The sequence below is a fragment of the Moschus berezovskii genome, chromosome 2 (assembly GCF_049115385.1).
Source record: "Moschus berezovskii isolate FMDL1 chromosome 2, NW_MosBer_1.0, whole genome shotgun sequence".
NCBI lineage: Eukaryota > Metazoa > Chordata > Mammalia > Artiodactyla > Moschidae > Moschus > Moschus berezovskii.
This window is the reverse complement of record NC_142461.1, coordinates 84902324-84925000: the sequence shown is the minus strand read 5'-3', so window position 1 is coordinate 84925000 and position 22677 is coordinate 84902324. Positions and strand designations below refer to the sequence as shown.

Below are 22677 nucleotides of genomic sequence, written 5' to 3'. Positions count from 1 at the left end.
AGCTATCTGCTTGTAACACCTAATACTTCTGGTTGTCTGCCACTCCTGCCCCACTGTCTGCTTTCTTCCCTCTCTCTCCTGTAATAATTTTCAGACTTTTAATAACCACACAGATGACCCTTTCCCCACCTTGTTTTCACAGTTCCTAGATTTTCTTGCTCCTAATAATAATTTTCTCCCTTGATTTCATCAGTGGCTTCCTCCAGGACCTTTCCATCACCGGCACCTGCATCAGCTCCAAAATCTTAGTTTAGTCAGCCTTCTGCCCACATCTCCCATGTTTTAGCTCATTTGACACATTACATTGACAGAAGCATTTTTTTCCTTCAAAATATCCATTCACTGGTCAAAGAAATCATCATTAAAAAAAAAATGTTTACCCAGGTTAGATACGTGCTGGATATAAAGATCATTATTGTATTCACCGTTTTGCAACCACACTGCTCACACTTCCCCATCACACTAGTGTGGTAAAATCAACCCTGATATAACCCAACATTCATCTTCTCTTCTGGTCTATTCATTCACTCATTTACTTATTTTTTTTCTCATCATCACAGTTTTTTTTTTTTATGAAATACCCACTCTGCTCTCAGTAAGAGATAGAGCAGTGTATGAATGACTCAAAGCTTCTTGCCTTCATGAACTTACATTCAACACTGTGAGATTTCCCTAGAGACTCTTTTTTATGCTTTCTTGAAAATATTTTCCTTCATTTCTTCTCACCTAGAATGTCCTACATGCTCTCCACAATCCCTCATTCACAGTGCTAACCCTGATAGCCCCTGAAAAAGCAACTAAAGAAATCAGATATATACTCCCTTACATTCCCATCACCTAACACTGAAGCCCAACTCCACATATATCTGTCTTATTTTTAACATGAAGAAAAATATATAATGTGTTATACACATACATATGTGTATACACACACATATAAACGTGTCTGTATATATGCACTCCTCTGCTACCTTCTTAAGACCTAATTTTTGCGGTTCTTCTCTCTCTGTGTCACCAATGTCTTCTTTCACATTATCAGAAACCTCTGGTGACCGCACAGTCCCTTCTAGTGCTTCATGTCTCTGCCACCTGCAAAGCATTATTTCTCTAAAAATTATCTATGCTCGATCTGTCCATGTTTTCACCTCCTATTCACTCTCTATGCTCTTCAATCTGGCCTCATTTTTCTCCATGCCATTAAAGATACCCTTGTCATGAAATACATCTTTCTTTAGTTTCCTTGATAACAGATTCCCCTGGGGTCCTTTTTACCTTTTTGGTTACTCATTCTCAAGTTTTTTTTCAGTGAATTCTTTTTTCTTACTCCTTTTTCTAAGTATTGGGCTTCCCTGATAGCTCAGCTGGTAAAGAATCTGCCTGCAATGCAGGAGACCCCATTTCAATTCTTGGGTCAGGAAGATCCTCTGGAGAAGGGATAGGCTCCCATGCCAGTGTTCTTGGGCTTCCCTGGTAGCTCAGCTGGTAAAGAATCTGCCTGCAATGCTGCTGCTGCTGCTAAGTCGCTTCAGTCGTGTCCGACTCTGTGAGACCCCACAGACGGAAGCCCACCAGGCTCCCCCGTCCCTGGGATTCTCCAGGCAAGAACAGTGGAGTGGATTGCCATTTGAGACCCCATTTCAATTCCTGGGTTGGGAAGATCCTCTGGAGAATGGATAGGCTCCCACGCCAGTGTTCTTGGGCTTCCCTTGTGGCTCAGCTGGTAAAGAATCTCCCTGCAGTGTGGGAGACCTGGGTTCAATCCCTGGGTTGGGAAGATCCCCTGGAGAAGGGAAAGGCTATCCACTCCAGTATTCTGGCCTAGAGAATTTCGTGGACTGTGTAGTCCATGGGGCCTCAAAGAGTAGGACACGACAGATTCTTACCTTTTTGGTTACTTATTCTCAGTCTTTTTTCAATGAGTCCTTTTTTTCTTACTCCTTCTCTAAATATTGGAGTCCTCCCAGGACCCATCCTGTACTTAAAATATCCTGTACTGTTTAATCTGCATCTGCCTGCCCTCCCTAAGAAACTTCCTCTAGTCTTATGATTTTATTTATTTATTTATTTTAATGGTGCCTACATGCTTTTATCTCTGGGATTGACTTCTCCCATGAGGTCTGAATGCTTACTGATTACTCAAGATGTCTACTTGGGTATATATTAGCATCTAGTCATTTCAAACTAAATGTATTTAAGAGAGAAGTCTTGACTTTTTGTGCACGGAACAATTTTTTCCCCCAACCTTCCTCATTTCAATAAATGGCATTGATACCTAGCACCTTAGACCTGGGAATTCTCCTTGATTTCTCCCTCACCTTCATCTTCTAGTGTCACTCTACCAATGCACTTTTTTTTTTTATTACATACCCCAAAGATACTTCAAATCTCTTTATCTTTTCTCCGTCTCCACTGCCACCATCTTTGTCCACACTGTGATTATCTCTTCTTGGTCTACTGAGACAGTGTCTTGACTGGTCACCTTGCTCCCATTCTTACACTCTTGTAATCTATTTTCTACTCAGAGTCTGCAAGGATCAGTTAAACCCCTAAATCAGATAGTGTAGCTCCTTATTACGATTGCAGGCTGCCGGTATCACTTAGGTGAAAACCTGAACTCCTTATAATTCCTTACAGGATTCCATCCTTCCTTTTAGCATCGTCATCACATAATACTCACTCCCTGTTTCACTATATTCCCACAGTATTGCTCTCTTTTTTGAGTCTCAAACAGAGTGAGAGAGCTCACCGATGCATTTTGTTGTCATTTTTGCCTGGAATGCTGGTCCCTGCTCTCATCACATGGTGCCTCTTTCTTGTTTGTTCCTGAAATTTCCATTCAGCTGTAACCATTACTCAGAAAGCCTTCTTATACCATGCTAATTAAAGTAGATACCTTACCACACTCCTCTCACTCTCATAATATGATTGCTTTAATTTTTTGAGAGAATTTATTATGAGCTGAGGTTATCTTGCTTATTATTTGAATAATGGTGTATTGTCTATCTCTTCTAGCAGACAATAAACCACTTGAGGGTGAGACTCATGTTTGATTTCATCTTTTCTGTATTCTCACTACCTGAAATAGTGCCTTTCCCATGCAAGTGTCACGATAAATATAGGTTGAATGGAAGAATAATTAGTGATCTCATCAGTGATTCACAAGTACAAGGAGACATGCCTGCAAGAGAGAAAGTAATTCTGGAAAGGTAAACATATATCTTGATGACTCTGGAAAAAAGTATTGGGTTTAATTTTTCCTTCTTCAAGGAGAATTGCCTTGGTTAAGAAAAATAATGACTATATAGCATTTGAATAAGTAAACTACATCTATATGAATCAGAAGGCCCAGCTCTTAAAAACAAAATGAAAGTAAAAATGTTTCAGAATACTACATAGTGTATCCATGTATAAAAATGTAAAACTCCCTAAGACATCTCTTGTTTACATATGCAACTTACTTGGTAAAAGTAGAAAACACTGACTTTCAGGACAGAGCCATTCCATATTCATCATTATTGCTACTTCTGAGACGGGAAAGGAGTGGGACTCCAGCAGGGAACAAAAAAGACTTCAGTTTTATCTGCAAAGTTTCATGCCTTTTATTTAAAAAGTCTGAGGCAAATTTGACAAAGTGCTAACATTCTGCAGTTGGGTTGATGCTTGTTTATTATATTTTTCTTTATAATTACTGTACTTTCAACATTAAAAAATAAACTTCGTTAAGGGCTTTCTATACCTGTGGTCTGTGGGGTACTTAAGGAATTGATTCATAAAATATAATGTCCTTGTATTTAAATCAGGGGTTAACTAATTCAATTTGGCATCTATCTTTATGATTCTTGGGTGGGCTTCCTTCTGGCTGGCGTCTGTGTTTTTGGGTCAGACTGAAGTGGTGTGGAATGTGAAAATAGGACTGAAAACATCTGTGCACTGACTCAAATATCTCTCCTCTGTTCCTCCAGGGTTGGCTCTTTTCCTCCTGACATAAGAGTGGCAAAATTAACAAATGTTGTTTATTGAGGACATACTACATGTTAGGGACTCTTTGTACAGTATCTCATCAATGCTCACAGCAACTCATTGAGGTGGATATTATCACTCCTGTTTTACAGGCGAGAAGACTAAAATTTGGAGATGACTTGTGCCAGACCAAGCAGCCAGCAGAACAGACGATGGAGACAGAGGTCAGAGTTAAATTTATCTGACCCAAAACTGGGGATTTTCTCTTCTACAACTTTATCTATTTCTTTTTGACCAAAAATGCCTCTTTAACTTCTAGAGTTTTCAAGTTTTGCTTCAAATTTAAAAGCTGCCTTCCTTTCATTCATGCACTTGGTCAATAATCTATCCCTTTTATGAAAGACATATTTAAACTGACCTGAGCTTCATCTTTAAGAGATGAGATGGAGAGTCATATTATTTAGTAGCCACCATCTCTGCTACAAACTGGAATTTCATGGATGAAAAACAGGGTAAAAACAGAGTTGAAATTTTATTTTAGTTACACGCACCACCTATACATGTGTGTATTTATTTATGTATCTGTGATACAGATATATATGTATATATGTACATGGGGGAGTGTATATGTATGTCTTAAGAGAGCTTGGCAAAAGATATCAAATGAAAGTGGGGGAAATTTGAAGGAATAAATAAGTACTATTAAGAACTATACTCATAAAATTTTGTATTTGAGCTAATCAAGGCTGAGTCTTGTGAAACAGACAAGATTTGTTTTGTCATTCTAAGTAGCTAGAGCAGTGTTTCTGCCTATAAATTTCTTGAGTGAGTGACATGTTTTGACATCTATCCCCCATGTGGGACCCTGTCCTTCATCTCACTCACACACCCCACCACTGATTTTTCCATGCTGATCTGGGGTGCTGGAGCCCACTTTCCAGTACCCAACCTAGGTACCAGTTCCCACTCACCAATGTTCTCTTAAAGATGAATCAGCCTTATTGCTTCTTGGTGAGAAAAGCAAATCAGGGCAACTGCACCCATTAATGTAAAATAGGCAATATCGTCTCTGTTGCAAGTAGCACGTTTTCATTTTTTCCTTCTATTCTCATATTTTATTTAATTTTTTAAAACTTTTTATTTTATATTGGAGGAGAAGGCAATGGCAAGCCACTCCAGTACTCTTGCCTAGAAAATCCCACGGACGGAGGAGCCTGGTAGGCTGCAGTCCATGGGGTCGCTACGAGTCAGACGTGACTGAGCGACTTCACTTTCACTTTTCACTTTCACACATTGGAGAAGGAAATGGCAACCCACTCCAGTGTTCTTGCCTGGAGAATCCCAGGGACGGGGGAGCCTGGTGGGCTTCTGTCTATGGGGTCACACAGAATCGGACACGACTGAAGTGACTTAGCAGCAGCAGCAGCAGCAGAGCTGATTAACAATACTGTGTTAATTTCAGGTACATAGCAAAGTGATTTAGTTTTATGCATACATGTATCCTATTTCAAATTCTTTTTCCAACTAGGCTGTTATATAATATCAAGCAGAGTTCCCTGTGCTCTAGAGTAGATCTTTGTTGGTTATCAATTTTAAATATAGAAGTGTACACATGTCAATCCAAAGCATCCGAACTTAAAAGGTTTGTCTTATTTGCCTCCCCTCACCTCAGTGATAACTCTATGTGAGTTTCAGGCAAAACGACATAAAAAAAACAGGGAAGAAAGATCTTTCTATGTGTCTCAGAGCAGCAGAGTTGCTGCTTTTTCTGTTTGTGTGCTAACAATTCTGCTATTCAGACCATTGTTTTGGATCATATCAGGACACTGAGAAATACATGACCATGGTTTTTTTCTGGAAGAATGTATTTTGTCTTTCACTGCTGATTGGAAATAGAGGTTTTTGTAATGAAAGCAGATAAACAGCATAGGTTAGAGATAACGAGGGCAGGCAAGAAGGGTGTGATTTCTTTTTAAGTTGTAGCCATGAAACTGAAAAATATAAGAAAGAGAAAAAAAAATTTTTTAATTAAGGTATAGAAATTATCAACTTGAATCAATGGAAAATAACACTTTACATGAACATATATAGGTGGCTGTTTGCTTTCATTTACAGCTGAGATGTCATTTTGTTCAATACCTTGCAATGTCAGCCTTTAAAACATATACATATATATATAGACCAGAATAACAGTGATAGAAACAGTAACTGTAACACCACAGGCTTTTTCGAAACCTTCCTTAGGAGTTTGAAGATTTTAAAAGGTAACAATCAATTTCACGGATATAGATGGCAGTTTTGTAAGTTATTTTTGTGCTTACCTGGGGAGGGATTTGCTTGTAGAAATTTTAAATAAATAATCTAAATGGAAAGGAGAGATTAGATCATAGAACAGAAAATTTGGGGGATTATATGCATCTTTTCTGTGGCCTTTCTTTTTTATTCTTTCATAGATATACTCGATGGTTACTTTGTGGTGGAAATAGCATGGATATTATCAGGCCTCATTTACTTAGAAAGGTAAATAAAGCTCTTCTCTATTGTCAAGTAAGTTAAAATGCACTAGAGCCTATTAACTTTCGTATATTGGAATAATTTCTGGCAGTTTCTATTTTTTTTGGGGTATCAAGTCCATTTGAGAGTAGTGGTCAGTCATGGTAATCCCTCCCCCAGTCTTGCTCATAAAAATTGATTTATCTTTTATACTTAAGTGTTCTGTGAATTGATTGATGGTTAGGTAAGATAATTAATGAAAAGTCACGTCTATCTGATATAGTTTCATTTTACTTTCAGCATAATTTCTGGACACAGTAATTGTGTAACAGTAGCTTTTCAGGTATCTGTTCTTATTAAAAAAAAATTACAGTTGAACTGAGATGCTGTCTGGGATTTGCTTTAAAATACTCAAGGGAAAAAAGTAGCAGAAAAGATTAGAAAAATGTTGGTACTTAAATTTAGGCAATGACTACTTGGAGCTTTATGATACTCTCTATCTACTTTAGAGTATGTATAAGATTTTCCTTCTGTATTCTTAGCTACAATTTACCTGTGAATATTTTTTTTCTCATCAGCTATTTGGTTATCCTGAAATACTACTCATACAAGAGTCAGAATACTTGATTTGCTTCCTTTGTACATCAATTTTCAGAATACTGTTCTATTTTCTAGGTATGTCTTGTTTTGGAGATCAGTGAATTTTTGTTTCTTATTTTAATTGATTAAAAAATATATATTTGATATCTTTAAATCCATTGCAGTTATTATACATTTTGATGCCCAAGTTATGTCATCTTAGGTCAGTGGGACTCTCTTCAGATTGGCTCTTGAGTCTTTTTGGCACAATCACACTTGTCTCTGATGGCTTTCTTGTCTTAAAGCAGAACGAGCAGCCCCAGAGTCATCTTGTGCACTTTCTGTCAAAGAACTAGAATCTGTCATGTCTCCACAAGCTCAGGACATTTTCATCTCAGCCATGGAGGTGTCTACCTGTTCTAACTGCAAGGAGGAGACACTGTGAAGGAAGGGTGTGCTAAGTCACTCAGTCATGTCCAACTCTTTGTGACCCCATGGACTGTAGCCCACCAGGCTCCTCTGTCCATGGGATTCTCCAGGCAAGAATACTGGAGTGGGTTTCCATGCCCTCCTCCAGTGAAGGAAGGTTACACTGTGAATATTAGTTAGCAGAAATGGGAAGGTTTCTCTGCACGAGCTGCTGCCAGACATCATTGTTTATTCTTGTGGGTGGCCCATGCTTCTCACAGACGTCGCTTATTATTACAATAATTGGCAGAGTGGTAAAGAATCCGCCTGCCAATATAGGAGATGCAAGAAATGAGGGTTCAATCCCTGGGTCAGGAAGATCCCCTGGAATAGGAAATGGAAACCCATTCCAATACTCTTGTTTAGAAAATCCCATGGACAGAGGAGCCTGGCAGGCTACAGTCCATGGGGTCGCAAAAAGTCAGACACGAGTGAGCACACACAGTGCAGTATAAGCCCAGACCAGCCAGCTATCTCTCTTTAACTTGCTCCAGATTTACTCTGGCTTACAAACAGATCCTGCTGGCCTCTTTATGTCTCCATTTCACCGGGTCAGTCTTTGCCCTTCAAATCTTTCTAGTGTCCAACTTTGCCTATAGGATAATTGGCTTCTCGGTTATATTTGGCTCACATTCTTTCACTTAGTGTCTAGGATAGAGAGTCATACTCAAACATCAGCATCATTTTCTTCATCCATAAAGTTGTCCTGGTAACATTTTTAGGCATAACAGTGATTGCTAGAACAAGAGTTATCAAGGAGAGCACACTTCTGACCAAGGGCTTTGCATACAAAATCTCATTGTCTCATTTCATCCTCACCACAGTCCAAGAAAGTGGGTGTTGCTGTCCACATTTTACAAGACCACACTGAGGCTAAGAGAGGTCAAGGATACTCCTTTCAGAAGCTGGGAGTTCCACAGAGGACTCTCTGAAGTCAAAGCTGGAAAATTTATCCACTGTTTTATGCCTCCTTTATCCTCAGGAATGCTAGAGATACAAAGGAATCTAAGACATGGGTTTTCTTCTCAAAGAGTTTATAATCCTAACTGAGAAGGAATCCTCATAGGAAAAATATGATCAACATGAAGAAACATATGACAAGAGACATGTCATTGTTTCCCTTCCAATCCACTTACCCCGTGCTGTCAGATTAAATTTACTAAAACGTTTTTGCTCTCATTACCCCCCTGCATCAAACTTCAGAGTTTCCCCGCTGCCTTCAGGATAAAGTCCAACTTGCTTGCTTTGCGTTTCAGGGATTCCCCAATTTGGCCCTTACCTATCTTCTCATGTGTGACATTCCACTGTGAAGCTGGCTTGCTAACCGGATTTCTAAGCCAAAGGACACGTCTGGCACTCTATGCTTTTGTGTCCTAGAAATGTTATCACATAAAGGTATTACAAGTTTTACTTTTAGAACAAGATCCATAAAAGATGTAAAAGTCAATTGTTGCTCTGAACCCTCCTCTGTTAGAATTCTCCATTGTAGCCAAACGGTAGTCTTATTCCCCAAAAGCAACTTCACAATTTCTGCCTTTGGGTCTTTGCTTATGTTACAACCTTGCCTTGAGGCCTGCATTTTTCCTCACCTGCCTTCCTTTCAGAGCCATTGGCATCCTGGAGCCTCCCCGATTTCTAATATGATGTCATTTGAAAGTCCTCACATCTTATTGTCTGTACCAGTTCCTACATAGAGTCTTAGGTTACCACTTATACATATTTATTGTATTTGGTCTTTTTCTAATTATGAAAGTAACAAATGCTCAAAGCAAAAACTTGGGAATGTGCCAGGCACAATGGGAGAACATTAATTACTGATAATCTCACAACTCAAAGATAAGCATTGCTAATATTCTGCTGTGTGTGTACATACACATTACAGGATATATAACAACAAGGGTATCACACTGTACCTATGATTTCATATCTTGATCTTTTCTGTTAGCAGAATTTCTCTGGTCAATAGTATTTAAACACATAAATTTTATTTTATTTTAAATTAATTATTAGGCAGTGTCAGGTCTTAGTTGCCCCACGGCACGTGGGGTCTTAATTCCCTGACCAGTGATTGAATCTGCAGCCTCTGCATTGCAAGGCAGATCCTTCACCACTGGACCACCAGGGAAGTCCTCCCATAGATTGTAAACGTCTTCAAAATACCTCATGATATAAATGTTCCTTTGCTCAGTTATTCAATTTTATATTAGTAGATATACTGTTTGTCTACTATGAAAGTGAAAGTAAAAGTAAAAGTGTTAGTTGCTCAGTCACCTCTGACTCTTTGAGACCACATGGACTATAACACTGGTGGCTCAGATGGTAAAGTGTCTGCCTGCAATTCGGGAGACCCAGGTTCGATCCCTGGGTCAGGAAGATCCCCTGGAGAAGAAAATGGTAACCCACTCCAGTATTCTTGCCTGAAAAATTCCATGGACTGAGGAGACTGGTAGGCTATAGTCCATGGGGTCACAAAGAGTCAAACACGACTGAGCGACTTCACTTTTCACTTGGACTGTAGCTCATCAGACTTCTCTGTCCATGGCAATTCTCCCGGAAAGAATACTGGAGTGGATTGCCATTTCCTTCTCCAGGGGATCTTCCCAATTCAGGGACTGAACCCAAGTCTCCCGCATTGCAAGCAGATTCTTTACCATCTGAGTCACCAGAGCAGTAAATATATTTTGGACTTCTTAACCTTTTTAATGTGGAGGAAATAAGAATATTTGTTCTAAAGGTAGACATACGTAGTTCAAAACTGCTTCCTAGCTCTTCTCCCTTAGGCAATGATAATATCTACATTATATTTCCTTATCTTTCAGATATTCATCAAAATACTGCTATATCACAGTTTTGTTGCAAGATAACTGGTCCATGGTAAGTCAGTAATAAATGTAGGTTACTATAATTTCTCCTTTTTGGCCTCATGTTTTTTTCACCTATAGTGAAAGTGAAGTGAAAGTGAAAGTTACTCAGTCCTGTCTGACTCGTTGTGACCCATGGACTATACAGTCCATGGAATTCTCCAGGTCAAAATATTGGAGTGGGTAGCCTTTCCCTTCTCCAGGGGATCTTCCCAACCCAGGGATCGAACCCACGTCTCCCGCATTGCAGTTGGATTATTTCCCGGCTGAGCCACAAGGGAAGCCCATAACTAGATCATAAATCCTTTATGGGAAATACTTTCATTTCCTGGGGCTTGTGTTTATAGGTTTGCTGTCTGTCCCATTGTATTGTAATAGGTGGTTAACAGCTACTTGTTAATAACCATAACAATGATGCCTCAATAGTCACTGAATACTCCCTGGGTAGGGAGTTGCTCTTAGTAATTATCCTGGGCAAACCCCGAACTTCTATTGCTTCTCTAAAACTTTTCTTTCCCCATCCAAATGCTCATTTTGGCGTTGATTTTAGTTTTCCAATAATCCACTTTCCCCGTGTATTCCTTACATCCCAGCTGTTATGCTGACATAACAACATCCCAGTTGTTAGCGGTTGTAGGTGTGGATGGCGTTCTAATAGCAGGATTTGGGAAGATCTATGCTACCCCCATGTGATGGTATTGCTAGGGTACTAACGCATGGCACTGGGAAGCATATCTTTGGCTGAGCTAGCCAGTTCAAAAGCCAGCTTCACAGCAGAATTTCACACATGCAAATGAACCATTGTGATCCCGGTCATGAAAATTCATGGAATAGTGGCTAGTTCAGTGTGGATGACCTGTCAATTTGGCAGCCAATCATTTAGTTAAACATCCAAATTACTGGCCAGTTACTCCGACTAAAGCTAGTCTTCCTGTTTGTGACTGGGTTCTATGTAATCCTATTAAAAGCAATGACATTCCCTTTGGTTTGTGGCAGCTAATGTGTAGAAGTACCATGGAGGCATAGGACATGTGTCTGGCACAGTTTAAAAGTAGGCACTGTGAGAATGGACTATTTGTGTTACTCCTGGATTTATCTTAAAATCCTAAATATCTTTCTTTGACTAACAGGCAAAGTATCCTGATTTCATGGGTGCTTCTATTTACTAGTTTCATCAATTGTAAATAGGAGATCCGCTGAGGATTGCATCATCATCTTTCAATGTGTACTAACTGATTTTGTTGGATCTATATTTCACTCCGTGGCCCAGCCCGTCCTGTCCTGTCAGGCAATCAGACAGAAATCCACGGAGAGTACTCCGAGCCTGGTAGACCTTAGGATCTGACTTGACCCACTCGTAGTTTAATTCAGATGTAAGATAATAGTATTGTTATGCTGGAAAGCGAGTCTAGAACAGTAAATCCAAATCACAGACTTCACTGAAAATATAAGGAAAACTTCAGACTTTAAGTGCAGTGAAATGCACACCATCTAGCCTGAACGTTCTAAGAGTTCAAGTATCAGTTGCAGCCCAGGGATCCCGGCAACCATGAATTTTAGGTTAAGATGCCTGCCCTGGGTGTGAGTGTGAGGAGCAGGGATAGAGAGAGACAGAGGAGAAGCAGAGAGATAGAAGAAACAAAGAGAGGCAGAAACGCCTAAACACAGAGGCAGAGGCGGGTTGGAGGCAGACAGGGAGTGTAACTCCCGTTCTCTTAGTGGAGCACGACTCCTCAACACTATGCTCAGCTGGATTCTAAAAATGCTTTCCAATGTTTGTAAGCCCTCCCTCTTCTGGTGAATTACATCTCTCATGTGAGAGACACAACACATCCCACACCTGATGGTTTTTGACCTTAGTCTTGAGAAATTCTGCAGGGACACAGATTTCATTTTAAAGGCAAGTATGTAGGCTGTTTGAAAACACCATATTATAGGTTAAAGGACTATTTGGCTTTTCAAGTGAAAAAGCCTTTTGTGTACACTGAAGACCACTGATTGAATAATTATACTAAAAATACTGCTGATTAGGAAGCCTTGTTTCACATATTTTTAAAAGAGTGTTTAATATATGTTATCATATTTTATTCTCACAGTAGCCCTGATAATAGGTAGGAGAGAAATTGCAATATGTATTTCAAATTTAAAGAAATGGGAGCAGGTGTATAGAGACTTCTGGAATTACAGATGCACAATAAACAAATGAACTCTAGAAACCAATCTTTGATTCTAGGCTGAATCTATATATCCCTGTTGATAGAACACCATATAACCAGCATAAATCCTTTTGTTTCCTAGTAAAAAATATATGAATATAAAATAGTGTTCTTAAAATCGACCAAAGTAAGAGAATCATAGAGATTTAGAAGGTAAGCAGTCCTAGAGATGAACACTAATCCGACCTCCTCATAGTAAGGATGAGGCCCTGACCCAGAGGACTTGAGACAAAAGCAGGACTAGAGCTGGTCTGAGGGAACACACAGAGCTGACAGAGTCTAATGCCGTGAGGACTTGCCCCTGAATTTCCTGCTTTCATTGAACTAGGAAGAAGTGAGGTGTAAAAGCATCTATACTATGGCTTATGTAATTAGGGTTGAATGATCTGGTGATCATTTTGAAATATAGGTGTGAGTCAAATCCGATCCTCTACTTAGACAACATTCAGAAAGTTTAAAATTCTGATAGAGTTTCTCAGAAATGGTTTTTATAGGATAATGTATAGTTCTGCACATTCAATTGACCTGGGAACATATTAGGAAATATGACAGATTAACTGCTCTGCTTCTCAGGCTATAATAGAGAATTGTAGGTTAGAATAGGTAATACACATATCAAAGATGGATATATAATACATATATCTACATCTTCTCACCCACATCCATACACACACACACACACATATATGTAAATATGTATATATATACATATTTATATATATATTTATGTGTAAGTATCTATAAAAATTAGGTTTTAGGGGTATTTAAACATTCTTCATTTATAACTTGCTTTTAGGGAATTATTTAGTTATGCAAGATATCACCATATTCAGTATTTTTTTTTTAAATAATAAACATGTCTAGTCAAAGAAGGCATTAATGAAGCAATTCCCCAAATAAAACAGTCCATGATATCTGAGTTGCAGCAGAGAGAGAGTGTGGTCTTTGTAGTCTAATCAAGATCACAAGACTTGTTTTGAGCGTCTGTCATCTTTAATTTTACGGCACTTCATTTCAGAGTAGGACTGCCAGGGTCACATGCAATTAAAACACAGGCAAGATTTGTCTTGTGAAATCTTAACATAAAAAGTAATGTGTTACTCCATTTTAACTTTTCTACTGAACTCTGTGAACTCACTAATTACTTTTCCCCCCTCTTGTCACCTTTTTGATATGACATGTATTTTATAGAGGAGATAGAAGTTTGGAATTTTTTTTTTGTATCATGCATACGATTGAGGATAACAAAATTAAACCAGAGAAAAAAGAAATTCGTTTTTCAGAAATGCATTTTAAAAAAAAGAAATATCTGAGTACTCCAGCTTCAATTACAAAGAACCTCATTGATTGAATTCTAGGAAATAACTGTTAATCTGCTTAACTAGGGCAGGTAGAAGTGTAATAACGGACCAACGATTTTATGCAGGCCAGGATGGTGAACCAGAGTTTATTCTCTGGGGTGCGGGGCAAAGGGGCTTTTATGTGATTGGCTGTGAAAAGTATTAAAAGCCAGCGCCAACGTGGAGATTTGGAGCGCAAGGAGGCTTGTTCCATCTTAGTGATCAGTAAATTGCATAGACCCTTATTAACCTTATTGATAAGGAGCTTAGGGAAGTCCCATTCAGGCCGCAATATATTCTTCTTTTTGTTCTCCTGTCTCCGCCTGCGATCCCAGCCGCTTTGTAAGGAGAGCCTTTATGCTGCGCCTCAAAATTCAGCGTGAGTAGCTGCGCCTTTAAGTTACTGCAGCGGAAGGGCTTGCGGAGCAGCCCATGCACAGGGGCTCAGGGCCTATTGCGCGGGTGCCGCGGACACCTGGAGAATGTTTGCAAATTTTGTGCTTAAAGAATCTTTTATATTGCTCCTCTTTCAATGCAGCTGGGGTCTGTAGGGATCAGGGGATTATTTTTGATACCTGTCGAAAAGAGTTATGTCTACACTGATTTTCCATCCCTCACTACTAATTAACCTTATTGTATACAGGAAACAGTCTATTTAATACCTGCATTCTTTCTGTAAAGCCAAGTAAAATGAAATCCACTGTGAAATCTAGTTAGCGTTTGCCTTTTTGAAGTCATTTTTAAGTTTCCAGTTTTAGTGACTGTGACCTCAGAACTGATAGCTAGAAAAATGGTGAGCTCAAAACAATTTTGGTTTCAATTGTCTTCTTCACCCCCTCCCACTTAAAAGCTGCCTTTCACCTGGACTTGGGAGGAGGCGTTAGGAACGGGCACCTCCAGCTAGACCATCGTTCCCTGGAGTCTTCCTCATTGACCTCTCCCTGGAATTCTAACGCATCTCTTCATCCCCTCATAGGCTGGCCCGCGGTTCCTTGACTCTCTCCTCAGCAGCGGAGCACCTCTATCATTTTCTTTCAATCAAGGAGGCTTGACTTTGATTGAAGGGCACATCATGATAAATTTGTGCACCCACAGTACAAATAAATGCTGAAGCAGAGGAGAGAATCTGAATACTGAAGGGAATCCCATTAGTGGAATATTTGCAAGGGAAAAAAAGGTAGGGTCTAGCAATACAGAGCAGAAATGAAACTGTGCAAAATGTCACCAAATGATGTGGAAAAATCCACACTTCTTCAAGCATGCTGTGCAATATGGACTCAGAACACACTTTGCTAGTGATGTGAGAATGGTTAGCACAAGTCCTGCTCTTCAAATGTGAGTGTGCCTGTCTCAAATAAACTTGTCAGCTTAAATGGTGCCAGAGGAAAGTGTGGATTTTTCAGGCCGATGCTTTGTATTTGCCAGATTTCTTGGCTTTTGAGATTTTCATACATGGGTCAAAAAGTCAGTGCTCTCTAGCATTCATCTGACACATAAACCCTATATTTGGCAGAGCAGAGAAGGTGAGTGGAAGATGGGACTGGGTATTCTGGATGCCTGGACTTATCCAGATCCAAACAGGACTTTTCCAGATCCAAAACAGAATTTGCATACACAGTAGATTGCATGAGTCAGGTGAGCAAACACATGGATCCTCTGCTGCTGTGCTTTTGGAAAGAAGTATTTCTTGTGCACTTCGACTTCAAGAGAGGCAGCTGAAGGTGTGTCTGTTTGATGGTCCCTTACAAGTGGGACTAGGAGTCAGTACAGACACTGGTGAGTCGGGACTACATTTAACTTGTGATGACTAGTTGATAAGAAACACAGTGGTGGATCAGAGTTGTTTGTAATGTTGCTTATGTTCTGGGTGCTTGTCTTGGTTCACTCAGCCAACAAGTGTATACTGAGCACCAACCCTGGGAGTGGTGTTACCTCTCTCCCTCACTGCTTTCCTAACACTCTCCTAATTCCGTGAGGAGCCTTCTGTAGAATCCAGCTGATGGCTTAAGAATTTCATAGACCCTGAAGTCTTCACTTCAAGCATAAGATAGCAAAAATCAGCTGGATGAGTCTACAAGGGATGTGTGTGTGTGTGTGTATCTTCCTGCCAGGTCTCTCACCAAGACAGCTAGACATTTTCATTTTGACAACACTGCTACAGAAAATTGTCATCTTTTTGGTGCAAGATGTTCACTGTATGCTCATCATTTGGATGATTCAGGATTGCTCTCCGGCGGCATGTTTTGATGCCTGCCTCTTTTTCAATTATATCTAAGAGGAAGACCCAATTATATCTAAAATGAGGACCCATTTTTTTTTTTTAATGTTGCACAGGACTCCTAAAGGGTCAGATTTAATTTCAATACAATATTAGGCACTATGATATGATGGATGATAACAGGACATTGACAAATACAAAACAACACAGGATAATATGATGTAATGTGGAGTAGAAGCCAAGCAAAGTACTTTCAAAAATGTGGGCTAAGAGGCTTCCATGCCCTCCTTTCTATAATGTAGTGACATGGTTAGTACAATGGAGGAAAATGAAATGATACATGAATATTAAAATTATAATAGCAATAACAAAATTGAGATTTACCCATCTCCTCATAACAACAAAGGTACTCTGTATTTGGGGAAATACATAATATCCCTCTTGTTCTTTCATGGAAATTAGTATGAAAGTGAAACTCTCACCAGGTGTTTTAACAGGGGAGTTATCAGGTACACACATCTGGGGTGTAAATATTTAGGGTGTTTGTTTACATTCATCATTTTTTTTTTCCTGAGTGAACCTATGGTATAGTGGTTAAGGCAGGGGCCTCTGAAGCCATACTAATTTAGATTCAAATACTAACCTGACACTAACTTCATGAATTTGGGTAACTTCATTATTTTTCCCCTCAGTTCTCGAGTATAAATCAGGAATAATAATTGTACGTCCTTCCATAGAGTTATGAAGATAAAATACAGCTATATTTATACAGTGCATTTCCTTACCAAGCACTCAAGACGTGTTAGCTAATCAAAAATCAGTCATTCCAGGGTGAGTTTTCTTGGTGGTCTCTGAGTGACCAGGGAGGCAGCATCACCTGGAGATAAGGGAGGGAGAAATCAGAGCAGATGAGATAGAAACGACCTGATGATTGTCTGGGGATCATACTGGAGGCAGAAGATGGCCACATGCATGTTCCTCTGACTTGGGTATAAGTTGGTCCAAATGTCTTAAGACATCACTGTCAAATGTCAAATCATTGTCAGGATATCAGTATCACCCCCACCCCAGGCCCAGAAAAATTCCAATGGAAAGGGGCCTGCTCTGAGAGTCCTATGTCCCAGAACTCTTTGCACGGAGCAGTCATAATTCAAAGGTGGTAGGTGAAACTCAGAAATGCAATTGGATGATACTCCTTAATGTTGATTTCCATAGCTTTTGCCAGTGTCTGAGTTCAGATCTGTGTTAATAGAACTGTGGCAATCATCTGTCAGTGGTGCCTATAATTTCTTCCAGCTCCGAGGTCTACTTCATAAAGTTGCCAGGAAAGTCTTTATAGCTCTGCTAAAGTCACTTTGCTGCTAAACAAACTTTCAGGGTCTCAAAATTGACTGTGGACTTAATATAAAACCTCTTGTGTATGCCATCCAAGGCTTTTGGAGTATGGTCCCAACTTTTCTTCTCATCATTTTCAGAAGATCATATTGTTAATTGTTACTCAATAAGCTGGAAATACATCATCTGTCTCCAGGAGGGACACCTTCTCATTCCATGGTGTATTACCTGTTTTAGTATCCTTTACATAATTCCATTAGACAGTCTTAAGAAGCGAAATAAGGCAAGTACAATTCTAATTTATAAATTGAGAAACTGAGGTCTTTCCTGGTGGCTCAGTGGCAAAGAATCCACCTGCCAAGGCAGGAGACATGGGTTTGACCCCTGATCTGGGAAGATCCCACACTCAGAGGAGCAACTAAGCCTGTGCACAGCAACCACTGAGCCTGTGCTAAGGAGCCCAGGAGCTGCAACTACTGAAGCCCTCAGTGCCCTAGAGGCTGTGCTTCTCAACAAGAGAATCCACCGCAATGAGAAGCCTGTGCTCCACAACTAGAGTAGCCCCTGGTCACTGCAACTAGAGAAAAAGCTATGAGGCAATGAAGACCCAACATATCCAAGAATAAAATAAAGAAATAATTTATTTTTTAAATAGAAGCATCTGGACACAGATGAAGTAAATAATTTGCCCAGGACCTACATAGCAAGTTCTCCTAAGTGCTTGTTTCTTAGCCTGCTCATTTTCTGCTCTAATCCATTGCTCTAGCTTATTTACATATCCCCACTGTTTGCTTCATATGCTACCATTTTTTCTGGGGAGCTGGCTTTACAACATCACAAGGGTTTAACAATACTGTGTTGAAAAAAATTGGAAGTCCCTGGGCTGAGTCAGCTTAGGTATGTTTTGTTAGGTGCCCTTAAAAATCAATTTTCACATAAGTTTCTGGCTTTTCATAAAAGATCTGAAGGTCTGGTAGCATGGTATCCACGTGCCCACATAAGCAACATCAACTTGAGCTGAGACATCAACCCTTCTGTCCAGGGGTCCATCTTGAGTTTTCCCCAGGTGTTGTCACTCTTTAGTCACTAAGTTGTGTCCGAATCTTTGTGACCTTATGGATTGTAGCCCGCCAGGCTCCTCTGTCCGTGGGATTTCCCAGGTATGAGTACTGGAGTGGGTTGCATTTCCTTCTCCAGGGGATCTTCCCAGTTCGGGGATTGAACCCTAGTCTCTTACATTGCAGGCAGATTCTTTACCCTCTGAGTCGCCAGGGAAGCCCTCCTCTGGTGTTACTACTTCCTAATGCCTTAAGTCTGCTCTTTGCAAATCACTTACATTATTGGCTGCCCCTAGTAAGCAGCCTTGGTTTAAGAAAAAGACTCGTCTAAATTTAAGATGATATATTTTAATTGAGGAAATAATATGTGATTATTATGTTTGAAGAAAGTTTTCTTTTTTGTTGTTGTTGCTTTTTCGTATTGTGATTTGAATTTCCCAGGAGAGAGTTTATATTGTTTTGGTTTTATTTCTCATTTTTGACAACAGAGCAATTTGACCCAGAACTCTTAGTGACAGTCCTTTTGGATGAAAATCTTTGCAGGGCCTTTTAATTAGGAATTGACAGGGTGATTAACTTATAATTCACAAAAAATAAATGTGGAAAAGAGAAGTACAGGTCAATTTCTAGCTGTGTTAAACTGTAAGGACAGCACCATTGGCAAGTGATTGTTCCCTTTTAACAGCTTTTCTAATTTTTCTTAATTGGATCCTTTGTTTTCTAATTGGATAGAGAGAACTATCATATGGCTTTCAATTACTAGCTGTGGCATGGTGATCCCGTCATATGTCACATACTAAGTAAAGTCAGACTCATAACATACAGGATGGAAAAAAAAAATACCATCTCCAAGAAGCCTTTTGTGTGAGTAAGAAAGAGAGGCAAGCTCTTGCGTCCTGGGTGGGAAAGGCGCTGCAATGGGACACACTAAATAGCTTGATTTTCCAGGAACCCTGTGTTAGAGTTCTGTTATGTTACGGTTATAATTTCTTTAAAATACTTGCTCATCATAATATATAAAAGCTTCTGAGAATATAAGATTATCTCTTGCATTCCTGGAAAATGTTAAAGGGTGTACACACATACCCATATAAACATAAACATGAGAAATGCCAGTGTCCTCCAAGTACTTTGTTTCTTCTGCCCACTGATGAATTTAGATTCTCTTTCTAAGAAGCAAAGTTTCTCATTTTACAGTTTCCATTGGATCTCTGCTGCCTACAGGATAAAATCTAAATATTTTATTATGTCTTATGCCTGTGTGCTCAGTCGCGTCTGACTCTTTGTGAGTCTATGGACTGTAGCCCGCCAGGCTCCTCTGTCCATGGGATTCTCCAGGCAAGAATACTGGAGTGGGTTGCCATTTCCTCCTATAGGGGTTCTTCCTGACAGGGCTCAAAGCTGCATCTCCTGAGGCTCCAGCACTTCAGGTGGATTCTTTACCACTGAGCTATGGGGGATGCCCATTATATCCTATGTCTGACTCCAGTTCTGTTCTCCAAAATTGTTAGGCATGTGCACCACCGCGAGCTTCTCGCTTTTCCTTGGAGATGTTAGTTCTTTCAGCACTCTCCTCATGCCACTCCTGCTTGCTAGTATGTCACCTACATTGGGGCAGGGGTTAGTTTTATTCAGTTGATCAAGATTAGACTGAAAGGGTTACCTTCCTAGTAAAGCTTCACCTGACTCCCCTAGGAACAATTTGCATTTTGGTTCTCTGTCAACTACTGAACTTCCTAATATCTCTGTACTAACTTCTGTTCATTCATTCAAAAATACTTTTTGATCAAATCAACTGGAAAATATACTTTTTGAACATCTCTCTGTAGAGGTGCTGAAGCCTGGGGCGATGTGGTTACCAAGATGGCTGAGTTCCTAATCTGGTATTGAACTGTCTCCCTTACCAGGCTGTGAAACTGCTGAGTGTATTAATATTTGCCTTACTTTGTATTTGATTAGTAGAGTCTAAACTTGCACCTGGCTCAGATAAGGTGCTTAAGAAATGCTCACCATCTTTTAAGGTCTTCATGATGGAAAATGTTGGTCAGTTTTTATAAAATCGAAACCCCTTATTGAGGCAACCCAGTATACCGACAATCTTGGCTTTTAAACTTGGAACAGTAGATAGGAACACCAGTGCTGTTTCTGAGATGTTATGGGAGCTAGTGACCTTTCAGTGTAACTCTTTTTATACCTTTAGTGTGTATAAGTCAGAAGGGCACTTTGGCTCAGCACCTTGGAATGGTCTTCTCCCAGAGAGGAAACCTAGTCTCTGATTAAATGCTCTTAGCAGGCACAGGACACAGCTGGGGTTTAAATCAGGCTAAATCCCATCAGATTGGAAATCAAGAAGCTGCTGCTTTTGAAGACTGTAAATCTGGAAGGTGGCAGAGGCAAGGGTCTGTGGGTCTCCGCTCCAAGCAGGTAATGCCTCTTCTCTCTGGCTCTTGCTCCCAGAATTACTTTAAATATGGACACAAGAAGGGATAAGATTTTAACACTGGGACTACTAAACCTAGTCCTTCCTGCTTCAAAAGTAATTAAAGAAGTAATGAAAGTCTTGGAGGAGACCTCATTGAGAATATGGAATGCCATGGAAATGAGCACTTGAATGCCAGAGACTCGTTTCATGTCTCCATGTTTTCCCGAATGACATAAACACAACGTGGAATAAAAGAAGAGCTTGAAGCTGGCAAGTCTGTCAGCTCATGGGGTTCTGTCTCGTGTGACTTTCTTGGCTTTGTGGTATTTGTATACATCCCACTCGATGAAACCACACTTCAACATTTATTGTGGTCACTTGTGTTTTTGGGCATACGCCGACTTACTGGCGCCATTGCCAAAAGGAAGACATTCAACAGGGGCGAGGGAAGCCTCTCCTTCCTCAGGCAGCGCCGTGGATGTGGGAGCTGTGTGAACATCTGGCTTTCTATTGAGCAGTTTCTCTCCTCCATGGTACATGCCATCCATGCAGACAGCCCAGGCCTCTGAGCTCCTTATTGCTCTGTGTTTGTTCTTGGATCCGTGCTTCATGCATTTTATTTACATGCTTTATTTTTCATTTTATGAACAAATTGATAACTAGACTTACTCTTTATCACACTGGATTGGTTTTATTTATTCCATTTGAATTTGATTAAAAAGCTGTCAAACATAAGTCTACATTTTTATCAGCAGAATACTTTCACAAAACCAGTATGAGATGTGTTCAGCTAGAACATAGTTTTCAAAATAAAACAATGTTTGGTATACTCTAGACAGTTACCCTTTTGTTTATCTATGACAACTGAAGCTAACCATCAAATGGATAAAGCCATCCAAGTCTAGTCAAGTTATCTTTGGGGGCATATTAAAAAAAAACCTTTTTTTTAAAAAAAATTCTTTCTAGATGGATTTAATGTAATTCACCAATAAAGCATCCTCAGAAGCATAATAAAAATTCTACATAAAATGACATAGCCAGGGAAAAAAAGGAAGATATACAGTTTGATGAAGATTCAAAATGGATGTTAACATTAAAAATGAGCAGGCATGCAGTTCCTGTATAATATAAAGATCAAAATTGCAAGGCACTAATTTTGCTTCTAGTTTATAAGACAGTATGTTTATGGGACTGCAAATAGTATATGTAAAAAACACATCCAATGGCAAATGTTTTGAACTGTCATTTGTCTTCAGAAAAATTGCCATTCTACATGTATTTGTAAATTTCAGCATCTAGCACCAAGGATGGCTGGACTAGATTTACACTTATAAAAGTGTTCTTAAAAGACGAGGTATGTCTATTTTGGTTGAAATCCTGATTTCTTTTGTTCTGTTTAAAAATTATTCATTTGTGTCTTGTCCCCTCTTTTAGTCCTGCTTGTGTACCCGGGGGTGTTTGAACACAGGCCTGAGGCAGCCAGGGTAATGAAGAGGCTCATCTGTGCGGACACATACCCGTACTCTCAGTCACATTCACACTCACTCACATATCTGCACTTACACAAGCACATGTGCAATGCCCAAGAGTCTCATTAAGGCTATTTTTGGATATGCTGTGTCCTCTGCACACTATTTTACAGCACAGAGCATCCATAATGTATGCCAGGAAGTGCTGGAAGGCATAGCAGTGAAGGGGTTAATGTAGAAGACATATAGGCAAATATT

General features: G+C 39.7%; 1 long non-coding RNA gene across 1 annotated transcript; it reads left to right on the top strand.

Annotated features, from left to right (window-relative positions):
* The first annotated feature begins 4066 nt into the window (after window positions 1-4066).
* On the top strand, window positions 4067-10585 carry LOC129538485 (uncharacterized). The gene is made up of 3 exons (XR_008682222.2): window positions 4067-4184; window positions 6414-6480; window positions 10320-10585. It is a non-coding gene; the product is annotated as an uncharacterized LOC129538485 (long non-coding RNA).
* The last annotated feature ends 12092 nt before the right edge of the window (window positions 10586-22677 follow it).